We start from the raw sequence: 15724 nt of genomic DNA, 5'->3' as shown, positions 1-15724 counted from the left end.
AAAATAAAATTTATTTTATTTTTTTATTTTTTTAGGTTAAAATAAATTTTTATTTTAAAATTTTTATTAAATGTTAGAAGAAACATACACAATTAACAAATTTTGTATAAAACAATTGACAATCTTTACCCAATTGTAATTATTTCTATGAAGAATTGGAAATTTTGTAGTGAAACAGTCTACAAAATATTTATTTTAGGAAGGTATCAAAATGCTAATCTTAGGCAAAATAAACTAAAATAAAATAAAATAAAACTAAAATCTGCCGGGACCGGTTTGGCTCAGTGGTAGAGCATCGGTCTGCGAACTGAAAGGTCCCGGGTTCGATTCTGGGCAAGGGCATGTACCTTGGTTGCTGGCACATCCCCAGTAGGGGATGTGCAAGAGGCAGCTGATCGATGACTCTCTCTCATCGATGTTCCTCTCTCTTCCTCTCTGTGAAAAATCAATAGAATATATTTTTTAAAAAACTAAAAAAAAACTAAAATCTGTATACAAGTGAGTGAGGTCTCAAACACCCATATTCTATTAAGTGTCCCAGTGACAAAGTAATGGAAAAAATGAACATGAAACTGACTTGCTGAGGAAAAATGAATAAGTATTCTGTAAACTTCTCAAAATCTTTATTACTTTCATAAGCAGTGCCATTACAAGGTATTGTTTATCAGACTGTGTACTTTCAAATAAAATGAATGTTAATCAAATTAACTTTCTAAAAATAAAAAATCTGTTGCAAAAGAGGCACGTTTTGTTGTAAGGTATGTTAAAGAAGTTTTCATTATACTGAAGGCTGATGGTATGGGCCATAAACCATATAGAAGACAGACTCCTCACACAGGTAATTTATCCCATTTAGAATGAATAACATCTCTTTAGTAGTGTTGATGGTAAAAAAAAAAAAAAGATACAAATTCACAATATGATGGCAACCTACAAAAGTGGCAGACAGTTTTGGTCTTTGTTTAAGGGGTACAGTCTGTATAGTTTAACAAAGACTGGCTTTGAATTTTCATTTTAAAAGCATACTTCCTTTCTTTCTGCCCTATTGATACCATCCCAGAGAGCAGAATCCAAATCACCAACTTAAAAAGGATATAGCTCAATGAAGAAAGTAGTAACTGATTTACATAAAAAATTAGGAACCAAAATCATCATCAAAGTATTTGAAATCATAAGAAATTTAAAAATTCAGTACTTTGAAAATTTCCCCCTGAGCTATGGATGGTTTTTCCGTATAGTTGCTAGTAAAACAGATGCATTCTAGCATTCCAAGTTGTATTTATAAATATTATGATGCTTGGTGCTCAAAACAGTTGTTATGTCTTAGCACAAAATGGCAGCAATTACGTTTTATAACAATCTTTGGTGAGATGCAAGCCTGCAGAAGCCACCTTGTTTTGTTTCTCTCCTCCCTCCTGATACTCTTAGAATCTTCAAGAAATTTTCAGAGGAGAAACCACAAGACCGTAATGAAGGACCAGAAGACCATTCTGCATTGCTGCATCACCTATTGCACATCGAATTTCCCTTAGAGTTTGATATCGCTCCAACGAGTGATCGCCACAAATGATATCTACCTGACAAGCTGGATCAAGATCCATTTTTCGTCTGAGGAATTTTTTACATGCCCAATGGTTGCTTCTCCTGAAATTCGGACGAACTTCTTCTCCAATGGCTTAAAATGTCCTGTGCCTTCATTAGCACCAATGAATTCTAGTAATAAAGACATATCAAGTTCAGGTGGAATCCGGAACACTGATTCTAAGGCTTTTTTAGATCTTCCTTTGCTTGACAGGACTGGCTGTGGAACAGCAGGTTTAGGTACTTTTAGACCTCTTTCTTTATAGAAATCATGCATTTGCTTTTTTCTCTTTCCTCTAGATCGATCACTAATTTGTACACTATGTCTTGTAACTGCCGGTCCAACCTTACGTTATAAAGAGGTTGTGTCTGATGTACTATTATACTATTTTGGACATCTGTTGCTATAGTAAAAAATGTCTTACAATGCAGCTTTTACAAAATGTGTGAAGACAGTCTGTAATGGTAGTTGCATCTATTAAGTAACCTTTGCAAATGGAACACAAGATGTATGGGGTCAGCTCAGAGAGATTAATCAGGCGCTCTTCCTTGTCGTCCTCGGATTCCGGCCAGCACCCCTCCAGCCTCAGCGAGAAGTAGCTCATCTCTTCCTCCTCCTTCTCCTCTTCCTCCTCCTTCTCCTCTTCCTCCTCCAGCTCCTCGTCCTCTTCCAGCTCCTCATCCTCGTCCACGAAGCGGCCCAGGCTGCACTCCAGCTTCAGCTCCGGGGGCCAGGAGCTCGAGAAGAGGTGGCGGACCCTCTTGGCGTGAGGGCAGGAGGGGAGGTGGGCCATGGGGACCATATGGCTGCGGCTCCCTCCGCCTTGGCTGCGGCCGCATTAGCCCTCGTCAGCACCGGGACCCCTCCATGCCCAAGTCGGATACCGGGCGAGAAGCGACCAGGTGGCTGGATCTAAAAATAAAATTTAAAAGAGAGAAAAAATAATGGGCATGGAAAACAGTATAATGATTGGGGGATGGGGAGTTGAAAGGAGGTGGAGGAAGGTAAAGGGAAAATAAATATGGAAGACTTGACTTGAGGTGGTGAACACACAATACAGGTACAGATGATGTATTCTAGAATTGTGCACCTGAAACCTGTATAATTTTGTTAGCCAGTGTCACCCAATAAATTCAACAAAAAGGAAAAGAAAGACATAATGTAAGTACATTGATTGACATGACAAGATATATCGATATATTAAGAATGGTGGCATTAGAGGACTTAATAAGAGTTATTAGTTTGGCCGGGACCGGTTTGGCTCAATGGATAGAGCGTCGGCTTGGGGACTGAAGGGTCCCGGGCTCGAATCCGGTCAAGGGCATGTACCTTGGTTGTGGGCATATCCCCAGTAGGGGGTGTGCAAGAGGCAGCTGATAGGTGACTCTCTCTCATCGATGTTTCTAACTCTCTATCTCTCTCCCTTCCTCTCTGTACAAAATCAATAAAATATATTTTTTTTTTAAAAAAGAGTTATTAGTTTGGCTTCTCTTTCTTTTCTAATTTATTCCCAATGATTATGTATCACTTAGATAATAAAAATATTTTTTAAATCTTTATTGTTGAAAGTATTGTGTACGTCTCCTTTTCTTTCCCATTGACCCAGTCTAGCTCGCCCATGCTCCCCACCCCAGGCTTTCACCACCCTATTGTCTGTGTCTATGCAATCTGAAAAGGTTCATGTAGTCAATATGAGTAACTTAAGCACACAGCTCAGTCCTAATTTATAGTGGGAAAAACAGATTCAGGGGTCAATGAGATCATTGTTGAAAGTTTAAGTGCCTAGTCTTAGTGCCACTTGGTCAGTGACAGCCAAGGCAAAAGGAAAGGCTGCAAACTTTTATATAAGAAGACTATGTTTCAAGCACATAAAACACTCCACTTTCTTGGAAGAACTAGAATTAGGACTGGGTTCCCCATAATATTAACCACAGGGTCTGTGTTAGAGAGACCAGAGGTATTACCACAGTTTTGTCCCCTGCTGAGTCTGGGCTGCAGAGAGATGGGAGCTAAACCTCACAAATGCCTACACACCATTTCCTACTCAAAAGATTTCCTTATTCTCTGAAACACATTTTTTTTTTAATGTGCAAATATCATTGTCTGTCTGCTCTCGGATACGTTCCAGCCTTTTTCCTATTAATTCCATTCTCAGACTTTCTTGTCACTGACTTTGAGCTAGACTGAAAAGTGGGAGAAAGGGGAAAGGTGGGTATCTCTCTCTCTCTTTCTACCTTAGAAGTCTCTCCTGAAATGGTCACTTATCCATAACTCCGTTTCCTAAGAAGCAGCTCTGGTGTGGCAGTGCCTGCCTTAGTTTTAGCTCCTCCCTTGGAGTATCAAGCTGTAAAGCATGCAATTCCCTGGAGTGGTGTCTGCGTCCCGAAGTCAACCCAAACTGATAAGCCAATCTCATTTAGTCAATCAACCCAAGAAACTTTCAGTAACTGACTGCTAGGATTTTTGAGACATCACTATATTTATGAGGTATTACATGATAACATAAAAGTCAATCATCCATATTAAAGCAAATAACTGTGTGTTTTTCAGCAGCTAATAAAGAAATCAGGAACATTTTAAGTTTAGCCAATCAGAAGATTATTCTTTCTTATGTCTAATATGGGAGCTAACCATACTAATAATAAAAGTACGACTTCATTGGAAGTCATTTAAAGTTTGATCACTGACTCTGTTTCAGTTAGTTTTGATGCACAAAGAGATCTTGAACTTTTGAAGAAAGTTTGTTTCACCTCTTTCATCACCTTAAAGAAATGCACATCCTCTCTTTATATTCTTCAATCCATTTTCTCCAGATGAACCCAATCTTCTTCTATGCTTAGCAGATTTTTTTTGCTTATTAACAAAGCAGGCTATATCTTTGTATTTTCTAGATGCCTGGTATCTTATGAATTAGCCTCCATTCCTTTATCTTTTCCTCATTCCCCCTAAACCATCTCACCCAAATTTATACAAGATTCCTCTCAATAACTTGGCAGAATAAGCAATGGCAGGTCTTTGGAGTGACCCCTCATCACGAGCAGGTGTGATCACCTCAGCACCATATCACAGAACAACTGTTAGCAGTTGTCTTTGGGCGGTGGCACTGCCTAGGGAGACTGCAGGGGTTCAAATGCCAGCTTCTCACACACAAGCAGAGTAACATTGGGCAAATTATCTAAACTGTACCTCAATTTTCCCAATTGCAAAATGAAGATAATTATAATATGTACCTCACAAGATTGCAGAGAGAATTTAATTAGTTTATTACTGTAATCTTTAATGCATAACTCCACAGGAAGCACTTAATAAATATATGGCATTTGGGGAGCAGAGAGGAGAAAACCTCCAGGACCATGAATTCTCTTAACAATCTTAAACATTTTATTTTAGCACTTAAAACAGTTACATTCACTTTTAATTTTTTTCACAGAGAAATTTCATAGAAATATGAACATATGACTATATATTTTATATAAATACATTATACAATAAGATTTACAAAAAGCAATACACATTTCAGAGGGACCATGATTCTGGATGTACTTTTGAAAATGTGGCTAAAATATTGCCACTATAGAAAAGTTATGATCTTATCTTTCAGGATATTTTTGTAGAAAAATTGTCCTTGAATCCGAGGCATCTGCAGATCTGCTAAGTGACAAAAATCTATAGAAAAAAAATACTAATATAAGGCAGAATAGATGGTGTCAGATGCCCTTGCTTCTTTAAGCACTGCTTGATCTACCTCAATGAACGTTTTAAAGATTAAGATGAAAATTGGTATTTTAGTGCAAATCTGAGTGTCAGGGCATTTAGAGCTGGTATATCATTCTGTTAAAGGTTAAAATTCTCCAAATATGCACACACACACACACACACACACACACAAAAGCAGGACTTTTTGACTCTTAAAATTTTGAATTGTCTCCTTTAGAAATATAGCATTCAGGAGTGTAATTTTTCTGAAACACATTTTGTGATGAAGAAAGTTACTTAAAAAGCACTATTGGCCAAATGAGATGTATCTTTGTGCACAGACACCTCGTTTTAGGAAAACCTCATTTATAGGTTGTGGAAGTTTGCTTTAGATAAGCATCCAAAACTTAACCACTTTCAAAGTGTTCAATGCCTCTTGCATTTGGAAAATGAGCCAGAATAACAGAATGCAGGCATTTTTAAATGAGTCTAACGTTTTTTATACTTTTCTATTACAGCTAGTTGTGTTTATTATTCTAACTTATATAATTATTTACAGAAACATGTGTTATATCTTTGAGACTATCAGAAGTGAGTCACTATCAAAAGTAAAATATTATTTAAAACATGTTTTGTTGTTAATCTTATTGAAAGCACATGTGATATAGCATTTTGGAAGCTTACAGTCCTGGTTTCAAAATATGGGCCACTTAGGAGGTGTGTGACTGTAAATAAATTACCTAATATCCCTCCTCAACTTCCTCATCTGACAAAGTAGAGTGTTGTCAGGAGAATTACACAAAATACAGTATTAAAAATTTTTGGAAGACTGACTCATAGCAACACATCAGATATCAGTTCCATTCTACTTTCCTTCATAAAAAAAATAGACTTGAAATGAGAATATGTTTGTGATTGTTTCATCCACATACACTAACAAATGAATCTTATCTAGCCTTAAAAATACCCATTTGTGATTTTGGTTATCTATCCTTCATAGACATACATTTTTCTCCTCATATAGACTGCAACCCAAGAAAAACATTACTGTGATAAAATTATCTATTCAAATGTCATCTACTATAATTATCTTCTGGCAGGACCAACTTACAAATGAATCTACTTGGAATAGTCCCAGGTATTAGTTAGAAACATTATGGTGTGTGTGTGTGTGTGTGTGTGTGTGTGTGTGTGTGTGTATGTGTGGACCAAAAGAAAAGATTAATATATAAAATAACATATTAAGTGCAAATTTGTCACAAAAAGAAAGAGTACTTTTAAGTCTCTAGTCATCATATTTGAGGATCATGAGAAATCTTAATCACCCTGATAGCTGGAAGAATTTTTACAATATATTCCAAATGAAGTAAACAAATTGGGGTAAAAGCATGCAAATATGAAAGAAAGAAAAACATATGGGGGATTAAGTACACAAATATCCTATTTAGTTATGGTCCTCTAAGTACTGATTTTTTGAAAACTATTTGTCCCTTGGTATCCTCTATTAAAAGAGGAGAATGGCATATGCCTACATAAATATATACACCTACATGCTCTTGCTATATTTTTTCACATTCTTAGAGCACTCTCCAACATTCTCTCCCAGTGAGAGCAACCCACCAAATTGTGATTACACTCTGAGTGAGGGCCAGCTTACCACAATACAACAACTCTTAGCCAATGTGCTCTCTGTTAAATTATCCTGGGCTCTTGCGCCTGCAAATAAATTGTTTATTTCCTGTAACCTCTTTCTGTAATTATTTCTGTATTCTAGTTAACAGTTTTGACCCATAATGACTGCAAAAGATGATATTGCTGTACCTGCTGCTAAAAAATAAAGGAAGTTGCCCAGCTGGTATGGCTCAGTAGTTGACCCTCAACCTATGAACCAGGAGGTCACAGTTTGATTTCTGATCAGGACATATGTAGAGGTTGATCCACAGTAGGGGGGGGGGGGTGGTGTAAAGGAGGCAGACCATCAGTGATTCTCTCTTATCATTGATGTTTCTGTATCTTTCTCTCTTCCTCTCTAAAATCAATAAAAAATATTTTAAAATAAAAAATAAATGAAGAAGATGGCACAGTTATTGAAATGCCCTGAAGGAAATGGACAAAAAAAACACCAATTAATACTAAGCACAGAGTAAACATCACTGAGAACTAAAACAATTGGCCAACAATTATAAAATTGTTACATGAAAGAAATGACAACAATCTGGCATGGAGGTAAAAAGATTTGAACTAAGTGTAGAGAATAAGAATTATCTTTCAGCATGTGGTGTTGGAAAGGAAATTTGGCTTGACTTATTTATCACAAAACTCGACTTTATTATCTAGGCTAAGCAATAGAAAACAGTTAATGTTTTTAACTAAAGAAATAACCAAAAAAATGTGTTTCAAAAATAAAATTAGTGATATAGAAACACCACATTTTAAAAATATATTTTATTGATTTTTTTACAGAGAGGAAGGAAGAGGGATAGAGAGTTAGAAACACTGATGAGAGAGAAACATCAATCAGCTGCTTCCTGCACACCTACTACTAGGGATGTGTCCGCCACCAAGGTACATGCATTTAACCAGAATCAAACCTAGGACCTATCAGTCCACAGGCTGATGCTCAATCCACTGAGCCAAACTGGTTAGGGCTAGAACCACCATATTTTTATCAGGAAAATAAACTAGGATATTTATATTGCCACAAAATAGATTAAGAAAAACAAAAACAATGCAAATAATAATCAAGAATCCCAAACTCTCTACCTAGGTTGGTCAAACTCAGGGAAAATATAGCTCCCTGATCTGGCATCAGCCACCATTTGACCCATGAACATGAACTTTTAGTACCTCTTCCCATCCATGATTTCTCTTTATAGTGTTCTATCAGATTCTATCTTTACTCTGAAAATAGAGATGGTAATAGGGATTCTACCTCTGGGGAGAGGATGGAACAAGAGACACTGAAAATGTCAGGTCACAGGTAAAGGTTACTCAGCTGAGACAGATCTTACTTCAGCATGCCCACCTGCTTGACAGAGGAATTGAAAAGGTTGGCAATGCCTATTAGACAATCTTACTGTGGAAAAAAGGTCCTTTGATTTCTTTTTAACCAAAGGATCACAGGAAACTGGATGTCAAGCCTTTCAAAAGAAGATGAAGGTCTACTTCATCCTGCATTTCAAACAGAAGATCAAGCACCACAACAGGAACATGAGAATCTGAGAACAAAGCAAACCATCCAGCTTCCTACTGGGAGTTTTCCAAGTATAAGTGTTAGTTTTGTAATCCTAGAGGTTTTGAAATACTCACTCATATTTCCCTTGGGGCACTTGTCCTTGATAATGCAGCCCCAAGTTCTTTATCATTTAAGGACAGGAGTGTTTAACACATTTATGTAGTCAAAAATAGTGGCCCTCAGAAATATCCTGTTAGTGTTACAGCTAAAATTGGTTGAACTTTCTGAAGTAATAGAGATCAGCCATCATTATTATGGCACTATGCTGTAAAGATGACAAAACTTATGAGATTTTGTTACAGCAAATGCTCTCAAAAAGGACTCCGTGTCATCCATTTTCAACATCTTTGCAGAAAGAGTAACTTCAGTGGTCCTCTGAATGTGACTGCTGTACTAATGAGACCAGCAAGAGTAGCCAGTGTATTCATAACCATCTCTGAGTCTTTAGGATCAATTGTCATTAGCCTGAATAATGGCTTTAGTACCTATAAATGAAAATGATCTTTTACATAAAGAATCACTTCAGAGAATAAGGAACAGTTGTGAGGGGCAAATATTACATTTTAATACAGCATTATTTATAATTTTTACTTCTTTAATACATCAGAAGAATTTTAAAACTTTTCTGTGCTGTAGGAACTAGGGGGATGATGTCAAATAAGACTTATGACTGGAAAAGCAGAGAATTTTCTAAAAGTTTTATAATGGAAAAAAAATATATATATATCTATCTATATCTATCTATCTATCTATCTATCTATCTATCTATCTATCTATATCTCCTAATAATAGAGTAATAGGCAAATGAATCATCACTCTGCCTCACAAGCCACACCCACCAGCCAATCAGGGCTATTATGCAAATTAACTCAGCCAAGATGAAGGTTAATTTGCATATCAATACAGCATAGAAAGAAGCTAAGCCTGCAGAAGGAAGAGAAGCTGTGGAGAAGCAAGAAGGGTGAGGAGAAGGGAGGAAATAGGTGGGGCCAGGGGAGAAGGGAGGAAATAGGTGGGGCCAGGGGAGAAGGGAGGAAAGCAGGTGTGGCCAGGGGAGAAGGGAGGAAATAGATGGGGCCAGGGGACAAGGGAGGAAATAGGTGTGGCCAGGGGAGAGGGGAGGAAATAGGTGTGGCCAGGGAAGAAGGGAGGAAATAGGTGGGGCCAGGGGAGAAGGGAGGAAATAGGTGGGGCAGCGACCACAGCAGGAATCTTCCTGCAATGGGCCACTAGTGTATAAATATAAAAGCCTAAGAGACCCTTATGATTGGTCAATCGAACCACTGGTCAACTGGTCATTAGGACGTGCACTGACCACCAGGCAGCAGACATTCAATGCAGGAGCATCCCCCAGTGGTCAGTGCCTTCCCACAACAACCTCCCACAACTGGCCAACCTCTAGCAGTCCCTGCCCTTGGCCAGCCAACCTCCCATGGGCCCTCCCCTATCGGGTCTGAGCAAGACAGCCTCAATTATTGGCCAGGCTGAGGGACCCTATCAGTGCATGAATTCATGCACTGGGCCTCTAGTAATAAATATTTTCTTTTTTATCAGTTTAAAATTAATGACTGTAAATCATAAGGATAAAAATAACTAGAAAAAAAATTACAATTTAAAGAAACTAATATTCCACATAGATGTTTGCATTCTAAAGCAGATTTTAGAAACTTCAAAGAATAGCTAGCATAAATAAATTAAATATGGGGAAACATTATTTGTATAGAGTAAATTGTATATTTCATAGCAAATATTTCCATTTGTCATGTGAATCCTTATGAGTTTGTAAACAAGTGTCAGCTACCACATGGAAATTGATTAACCTCATAAATAGCATTTGTCTTAGAACAGAGTACTCTAAGCTACATAAACAGTTTCTGTACAGATGCTGAATTGCAATTGATACTAAATTATTTTTAAATGTGTCCCATGAAGAGAGATATGCAAGAATTAAGGGAAAGCTTCATTACAGATTGATTTGTATAATAGCTCCAGTGAATTCAGAATTAGCCAAGATGGCTGACACATCCAGAGCATTCATAGTGAGGAGAGCTACAGATCAGAAAGTGATCCTAGTATAAGAAAACCACCTGCCCTAGTTGGGTTGGCTCAGTGGATAGAGCATTGGCCTGCAGACTGAAGAATCCCAGATTCAATTCCAATCAAGAGCATATGACTGGGTTGCAAGCTCCATCTCCAGTGCAGGAGGCAGCTGATCAATGATTCTCTCTCATCATTGATGTTTCTCTCTCCCCCTCTCCCTTCTTCTCTGAAGTCAATAAAATATATTTAAAAAAATAATTCAACAATCTAAAAAGAAAAAGAAAACCACCCAAACATATTGTTTTAAATAGAAAAAAAATAATGTCAAGGACTTCCCAAATTAATCAAAATAATTCACCCTACCTTTTGTGCTGTTTTCAATTAAGCAAGATACTGAGTCAGCTGAATCTTGAAATACAAAGTATGCTTTTTGTGAGCATTATCCACTCCACACACCATCACAATACTTTTTTTTTTCTTAGCGCAAATACATACTGACTTCTTCTTTTTTAATTTTTATTAAATTTATTGTGGTGACATTGGTTAATAAAATTATATACCATATTTTTCGGACCATAAGACGCACTTTTTTCCCCCCAGAAGTGGGGGAGAAAAGTCCCTGCGTCTTATGGTCCAAATATAGCCTACACATATACTTTAAAAAAAAAAAGTTTTTTTACTTGCCCGGCTCTGTGTGGTCTCTGTGTGCTTGCCTGGCTCTAAAATGGTTCTAAATGCTGCTGTTTACTTTACAGGGTTGATTACATGTTTTTATGACTGTGATGTTGGGTTTTAATGCACATAAAATATTTTAGGACACTATTTGTTTCAGAATCTTTTTTTCTTCATTTCCCTTCTCTAAAAACTGGTGCGTCTTATGGTCCGGAGAGTCTTATGGTCCGAAAAATACGGTAGTTTTCAGGTGAACAATTCTATAATACATAACTTATGTATTGTATTGTCTGTTCACCATTCAAAGTCGAGTTTCTTCTATCACGAAGTATCCCCCCTTTATACTTTTCTACTTTCTCTTATCCCTCTTTACCTTTGGTAATCACCATGTGTCTGTGTCTATGAACTTGTTTGTTGTTGTGGTAGCGGTTTTTTGATTAATTCCTTCCAACACCTCTCCCCTAGAACAACTATCAGTCTGTTTTCTGTATTTATGAGTCTGATTTTATTTTGTTTGTTTGCTAATTTTGTTCATTAGATTACAAGTAAAATCATGTAGCATTTGTCTTTCTCTTACTGGCTTATTTCACTTAGCATAATACTCTTTAGCCCATCTATCCTGGCTCAAAAAGTACGATTTCCTTTTTATGGACAAGCAGTATTCCATTGGATAAATGTACCACAGCTCCTTTATCCACTCCTCTCTAATGGACACCAAGCTACTTCCAAATCTTGGGTATTATAAATAATGCTGCTAAGAACATAGGGGTACATATATTGTACATATATAGGGGTACAACTTTGAATGGTGAACACACAATACAATACATAAGTTATGTATTATAGAATTGTACACCTGAAAACTATATAATTTTATTAACCAATGTCACCACAATAAATTTAATAAAAATTTAAAAAGAAGAAGTCAGTATGTATTTGTGCTTGGTGTTTCAGAATTGGTGTTTCAGGATTCTTAGGATATATTTCCAAAAGTGGGATCACTACGTCAAATGGCAGTTACATTTTTATTTTTTGAGGAAACTACATACTATTTTTCACAGTGGCTACAGTAATATGCATTCCCACCTACAGCACACCAGGGTTCTCTTTTCTCCACATCTCTGCCAGCACTTGTTGTTTGTTGATTTATTGTTGATAGTAATTCTGATAGGTATAAAATGAGATTTTATTGTGGTTTTAATTTTTATTTCTCTGATGATTAGTAATGTTGAGCATCTTTTCATATGTATTTTGGCCATCTGTATGTTCTTTTTGGAGAAGTAGCTATTCAGGTCCTTTGGCCATATTTTAATTGGATTGGGGTGTGTGTGTGTGTGTGTGTGTGTGTGTATGTGTGTGTGTGTGTGTTTGTGTTGAGTTATATAAGAGATTTATACATTTTGGATATAACCCCTTATCATATGTATCATTGGTAAATATGTTCTCCCATTCGTTTGGGTTGTCTTCATTTAGTGATGATTTCCTTTGCTATGCAAAAGCTTTTTAGATTGATATAGTCCCATTTGTTTATTTTTTCTTTATTTCCCCATGCCTGAGGAGATATATCTATGACAAAATGGTGGTGGAATAGATGGATGTGTCCCAAGCCTTGTTCTGGAGCAGATAGAACAAGTAACTAAATCAAATAATATTCACCCCAAATTGGCCATGTAGACACAGCTGGTGAGACAATTTTCAGCCAGGAAGGGCAGAAGACACCTGGAGAAAGGTAAAATCAGGGATCTGGGCTTGAGAGAACTGTGAAACCTCCAAGCCCAGAGGATCAGAAGGAACCGCATAGCGCTGAGGCCGCGAGCCTTGGGACAGGCACAGCATCTGACTGAGGAATGGAGGTCTGCAGGACTGCTGGTGGCAGGTATTCTAGATCTGGGTCACCAGAGACTGAGCCCAGAGTGGGCAGCCCAGACGGCTGCCCAAGCCATGCACTGCTAGGGGGAAAGGAGTTCCCAATGGCACAACTCTTTCCTCTCTTTTTGGTCTTTGATTTTGTTCGCTGAACCAAGTTCATAGGAACTTTCAAATACAGACACACACACCCGTGGCTGAGATGCAAGTGAAGGTACAGACTTGTAGAGTATGGGGAGAGGCGGGGGAGAGTAGAGGATCCGAGAGGGGTGGTCTCAAGTCTGGCACTGAGTTATACCTGAAGTGTAGGACCTAGGCAGCAATTTTCTCCCAAAGAGATAGTCCCTCCCTGCAGTATCCAGGCAACCAATATTGCCACATCCAGACTACACTTTGTATCCTGAATGGTACAAAGTATGACAAAAAAAAAAAAAAAAAAAAAATCTGAAAAGTCCTTGAGAGACCTCAGGGACTGGCCTAAAGAGAGGCCTTCAGTCCCAGCAACAGGAAGCTGAGAGGCAGCAAATAGTACAGAGAGTTGGATCTTAAATCAGCCCTCACAAAGAATTAAAACATGACAGAAAGGAATGACACTTCACTTTTTCATTTTTATTTTATTTTATTATTATTTTATCTTTTTTCCTTTTTCATTTATTGCTTTATTTTTTATTGCTTTTCACATTATTATTTCATTATTCTATTTTTTTAAATTTTATCCTATTTTTTAATAAGTTTTATTATTTTTTATTATCTTTTTTTTCCTTCTCTTTCTCTTTCTTCTTATCCACTAATCCTCTTTCCACTTCCTCTATATTGAACTGAGGTCCTCCTCATATTCATCCAACTCTTAATTTCTGAATATAAGATTTTACCCTCACTCTCTTTGCTGGGAATTTGGTGTTTGTATGTTTGGTTTATCTGTTTGTTATCTGGTGTTTTCTCCATTTTTCTTCCTTTTTTTTCCCCCATTTTCTTCTTTATCTTTTCTCCCATACCATTATTTCTTTCCTCGATATCATTTGTGCTCTTTTTTCTCTCCCCTAATTCTCTTTTCTCTGGTGGTCAGTTATATTGTGGCTATTAGTGTCGTGGGTACATTTGTGTTTTGTTTCCTTTGTATCTTGTTGAGGTGAATTTTATCCTGTTTTGCCAATGTGGTACAAAGTGAGCCACATAACAACACACTCAGAGAGGAGACTCCATCCATGAACAGGTCAATAACACTCCAGACCCAACTACAGAGTCAGGAAGAAGGCGGCAGTGAGGGAAAGGGTGTGAGTGAGTGAGGGAACAAAAGAGGAATGTGTGGACATGGTTTGTGTGTGTGTGTATTTTGTGTGCGTGTGTGCACGCGCGCGCGAGTGCACTCATGCACATGGGACACAGTTAGGTCATGTAGGACCATTGGGGACAAGCTGACCAGGCTCACCTAATGAGGCAGTCTCTACTACCATAGCAAACAGTCCCAGAGCAACCGGCTCTTCCACAGAATCTGTGCTTTTTTGAAAGAAAGAGCTGCTGTGGACTGGGAGGCCAGCCTCACCTCCACCCCAGCATGCCCTCAGATAATACCTGGGATTCTATAGCCACCCCTCTAGTACCTCCTGCCTCGGCTGCAGTCCCATGGTCATCAAGACTCCAGAAACCCCAGGCATGGGCTCCTGTAAGTTCTGAAGCACGCTCCCCTTTGGCTGGCCCCACACTTTAACCCAGGGAACCATTACCATGTGAACAGCAGTCACATGAGCATCCTGCCCACATCCAAGGAGCAGCAGCCCTGCGAACAGACCACCCCAGTCCAAAGAGCAGCAGCCTCACATGGCTTTTCCAGTCCAAGGAGCAGCAGCCCCATGAGCAACCTGCCCCAGTCTGAGGATCAGCAGCTTCACATGGCCTGTCTTCAACCGAGGAGCAGCAGCTGTAATAGCGACCCACTCCACCCCCGTCCAAGGAGACGCAGCTGTGAGAACAACATGCCCCTGGCAGCCATAAAAGCCATGACTGCTATGAGCAGATGCCGTCCAAGGAGCTTCCACCAACTGAGGAGCAGCTGCTGCCATGACTGCCCAAGAAGCAGATGCCGCCCAACTAGCAGCCCCTACACAACTTGAAACCTAGATCCTTTGCTAAAAGCAATAATGGGTAGATAAAGAAAGCACAAAGGAAAGAAAATGAGTCACCAGAAAATCAGCTAAGTGAAACAGAGGCATGCAATATGTCAGAAAAATAATTCAGAATAAGGGTCATACAGTTCATAAACCAGATGAAGAAAAAAAATCAACAACTTATGTAAGAATCAAGAAGAAATAGAGAGTGATATAGCTGTAATAAAAAATAAAAATAAAATAAAACACCATGGAAAGTTTGAACAGTAGACTAGGAGAAACAGAGGAGTGAATTAGTGAATTAGAAGACAGGGAAGCAAAACACATCCAAAATGAACTGCAATTGGAGAAAACAATTAAAATACAGGAGAACAGCCTATGGGAACTTTCAGATAATATGAAATGAAGCAAGAAATGAATAAAGGGGGAGTCAGATGACAGAAAGAGGAATAAGGGCTAGAAAACCTAGAAATAAAGAAATAATGTCAGAAAACTTCCCTGATATTGGGAAGAAAAAAAAAAATCACA

At 38.1% G+C, this 15724-nt stretch overlaps 1 pseudogene; it reads right to left on the bottom strand.

The window, feature by feature from the left end:
- Positions 1-606: 606 nt before the first annotated feature.
- LOC118718067 lies at positions 607-15151 on the bottom strand (annotated as a pseudogene).
- Between the last annotated feature and the right edge of the window lie 573 nt (positions 15152-15724).

Source organism: Pipistrellus kuhlii, unplaced genomic scaffold (genome assembly GCF_014108245.1).
Source record: "Pipistrellus kuhlii isolate mPipKuh1 unplaced genomic scaffold, mPipKuh1.p scaffold_m20_p_1, whole genome shotgun sequence".
In the NCBI taxonomy this organism is placed as follows: Eukaryota; Metazoa; Chordata; class Mammalia; order Chiroptera; family Vespertilionidae; genus Pipistrellus; species Pipistrellus kuhlii.
Note: the sequence above shows the minus strand (reverse complement) of the source record. Positions and strands in the feature narration are given on the sequence as shown.